Here is a 4,146-nt window from a genome sequence, read left to right as displayed (position 1 = left end):
GGCTAATTATGTCATTTTAGAGGAAAACAAGCTAAGTTTGGAGGAGAAACTTACCGTAGTGGTCATCAGGGAGGAGAAACACCACGGTTGCTCGCGTCAGCTTCGTTTGGAGACGGTTGCCCTGGAGAAGGGTCGTGTGATGCCGCTCGGTAGTTATTCTGCAGAAAAGATATTTTGCAATGTCTCAGTTAGCATGATGACACTCAATTATTAATACTAGTTATAATGAAACTCACCGTGCCAATCGAAGAGAAGACGGGCATCGGCGGAGGGACTTGACCGCTCTTCTCGCACAGACCCTGAAGAGTGGGTCGCATTAGTTAGTATTGAAACAGACATTACACACATGATTTGGCTAATGCGAAAAAAACATACCACAAAAAGCTCGTACAGGGCCCGTTGACCCGCCTCATTCCGCGCCCTCTCCTCCTCAAGCAATCGTGTCGTGGTCTGGTCCCTCTCATCAAGAGCAGCCTGAAGAGCAACCTGGCTTGCCAATCTCTCTTTCTCAAGAGCAGCCTGGTTTGCTGCTCTCTCTTTCTGAAGAGCAGCCTGAAACACCATTCCTCATTACCACAGTAATGATCTATGGTGATACACATAATGAAATGGATGAAAGTGTTCTAAGTCCGTACAACTAACCTCGATGGCAAGTTCGACTGGCCGTGGACGACGCGTTATCTCAGGACAACTGCTCGACTGGCGCACCTTGATCTCCGGAAGAGTGAGTGGACAACGAATTATCCCATCTCCAATGGCTATCGAGCCATGGGGCCTCCCGCCACCAGATATCATCACCAGCTCTGGATCCAAAGGTTCCTGGTTAGGGTTAAAGTCATCCCCTTTCGTAGCCTTCCCCGCGTCCCTGTATGCCACGAGCTTCTGGTGGGATGATATGTTGGTGAAGTTATTGGGATCATCCAGGTCAGACTCAGAGAATGCCTTCGCCTTCTTGTACGAGGCAGTATGGGCCATGCCATAAAGGTCGTACAAGTGTGGCATCTCAGTCTTATTGTGATGCGCCTAAAAGAGAGGAACAAAATATTAGCATCAAGAATGAATTGCATGAATCATGAAGCAAATCACATACCCAGTTTCGTCCAAACTGAAGTAAGTTGGCGCTGCCTTGATGGTGTGGCACACCAACCATTTGGCTACACCGATCCTTCGCATTCTCGTGGACGGCTCGCCAGCTGCCTGTGCACCTCTCATCAACCAACGCCTCCCAACAATCCATCTTATCCGCACACCATCTCAGGGGCACCTGTAAGTTATTAGAAAGAATTTTCAGCGCTACGCCTATGAATGAAATCAAGAAAACGACGTAGAAGGACTTAAGAATAGGTAATTACCTTCATGTATTGCGCCTTCTTCAGAAACTTTCCACGGCAATCCTTCTTCTGCTTCTTAATACCACACGTGGCGTAGTAATCTCGAATAGCCTGCGGCCGAGCCTCGTGGCGCAAGTTCTGTAGTAACCGCCTACATTTAGCCTCGAGAACCCTGGCCGCCTCCTCCTCATATCCATCCTCACACCTATAGAAGGTCTGCAATCAAACGTGAAAACACCGATTAGTACAATAATTAGCTATATTATTAATTTTAGATTCTGTAAAAGGATAATTTACCCAAAAGCTCTTGATCACCATCTCGGCCCTCGTGTGGCACAAGACACCATCTATAATCTCCTACGGTGGGGCCTGCGCAGCCTGGTAGTGCTCCCAGGTAAATCCTAGTGTAGGAACCTGACCCTCACCAGGCAACGTGACAAACCCCGGGAAATTTGTCCGGCAAAGCACACCAAGGACGGAGTTCGGCCTGCGGACTCCAAGAGGGTGTACCCATCCCGTGTAGTATGATAAGGTCAACGCATTAGATATTTGAACAAACTTGAAGGCAAAAGCTAAAAGAAGGGTAAATGTACTTACCTATCTCCTTCACGTTTAATCACCGACCTCTGCTCGCGGGTAGCCGGGGCGACCAGGAGACATGTACTACCACGCTTGTACACGGTGGCCCCGTCCACCTGCACATCGCCCTCACTATCCGTAAGCTCATCCCCACCATCCCCACCCCCTGAGCCACCCGAACCCTCGGTCCAATCCGGCAACTCGGTACGATCCGGCCAGGTCTCCCATCCGGGCCTCTCCACGTCGGGTGAAGCCTCCGGAACCGTAGTCTCCTCCGGCTGCTCCTGGGCCGAATGCACCTCGACCCGAGGCTGCTCCTGGACCGGAGTCTCATGGGACGAATGCCCGTCAACACCAGGCTCCTGGACCGGAGTCTCATGGGACGAATGCCCGTCAACACCAGGCTCCTGGACCGGAGTCCTCGTAGCCTCCTCCATAAACGGGTCGACCATACTAGTCCTATGCTCCGGTGAATGAGCTGGTGGTGGTGGCGAGGATGGCTCAACAGTCCTCCTGGATCTTCCGCGGCCACCACCTCTCCGTGTACCCTTTCCCTTCTTCCCTACCCGACCAGCACCTCTCCCAGTGGGCAATGCCGCCGACGAAGAAGAACCCACGGGTGGTGTCGACAGACTGTCTGCCAAGGCTCTACGGAGAGATAGGGTGGAAGGGAAGTACCACCCCTCGTGCGGGGCGCCTGGGAAGAACCCGTCGAGCGCTCTGGACCAGCGCCCACCATCTTTCCACACCTGGTGACCTGCCATGCTAAAGATTAAAATAAATTAGTACAACATAAAAAAATGAATAACTGACATGAATAAGAATATGTACATGAATAATAAATATTAAAATATATATAATTTAAGTTGTGAATCTTACAAACTAATAATCATCATCAATAAATGCATCATCATCATCACTATCACGCATGTCTTCATGAATGACGTGCTCGTCGGGTTCAACGTCGTGAAGTTGTGAAAGGCCTTCCTTTAATCGTTGAAGCATTGACAGGTCATCCGCATCAGTAACCTCTATGAGTTCCAGGTCTTCTGGTTCCGGCTCAGGGCTGGAGTCGGATTCATTGTCGCTGTCTACTTCCATGTTCTTGGGTGAAGCACGACGGTTCTTGAAACATTTCTTGGAAAGACGTGTTTCTTGGAAGAATTCTCCATCATATGTGTCTGGGTTAATGTGAGGTTCATAATCTTGTTCATTTGGGAGAGGTGGTCTGACATGTGGCGGCACTTCATAAACAACATACCAACCTTCCAGATTCTTATCCGTTTGGCATGCCCACGGTAGATAGAAAACTTGGGTCGCCTGTTGAGCCGTAATATAGACATCGGGAACATCTAAATGGGTGTTTGGATTGATTTCGACTAGTCCTATATGTTCATGAGTCCTTCTAGTCTTTTTCGGCTGGAACCAATAACATTTGAAGACTACGACGTTCGGTGGGTTTTCACCATAGAATTGAAGTTCATAAATTGCTTCAACTCTTCCATAATACTCGATAACACCTTCGCCGATAGCAGAGACACCACAATTTATAGATTTCCGGTCGGGCATAGATAGCTCTTTGCCAAAGGTACGAAAGAGATACCCGTTGATGTTGCATTTCTCAAATGAATGGACCTTATAGTCAAAACCATTAGCGACTTGTCTCAATTCGGCGTCCATAGACTCTGAATTAGCCTACAAGTTTAATACGAAAAGGTTGTTGCATTAGCCGCAAGTCAGACCAAGAATGAAATGGTCCATTATTGATAATCACCGTTTGTTTGAACCAAGAGATGAAACCGGGATAGCCGCCTCCTGTCTTTGACAGAAGCTCATACTCTTCGACGGAATCATTTTTGATCACTGCTCCATCCGAGAATTTGATGATGTAACGGTTGTTTGAAATATCCGGGAATAAGAGCAGTTCAAATGAATTAGAAGTTACGGGAAAATGTGCCGAGAACTCACTCGATGTACGGCCGCACTTCTGTTAGGTTGTTGAAGATATACAACGAAATGTTCCGCCATTCTTCGACATCCAACGTTATTGGTTTCGAAGCACCGGCTGGTGCGAGCTTCCCTTTGAATAGGCTGAGGTTGGACCCACCTTTTTAGGGTCTGCATCATTGTGCCGAGGCTTCGGATTATGCAAATGATGATTTTTGGCTTCGTAGTGTGCTGTCACAAAGTTTGCCACCTCCTCAGTAATGAATGCCTGAGCCATCGATGCTTCAAT

This window comes from Hordeum vulgare, chromosome 4H (genome assembly GCF_904849725.1).
Source record: "Hordeum vulgare subsp. vulgare chromosome 4H, MorexV3_pseudomolecules_assembly, whole genome shotgun sequence".
In the NCBI taxonomy this organism is placed as follows: domain Eukaryota; kingdom Viridiplantae; phylum Streptophyta; class Magnoliopsida; order Poales; family Poaceae; genus Hordeum; species Hordeum vulgare.
This window is presented reverse-complemented; position numbering follows the sequence as displayed.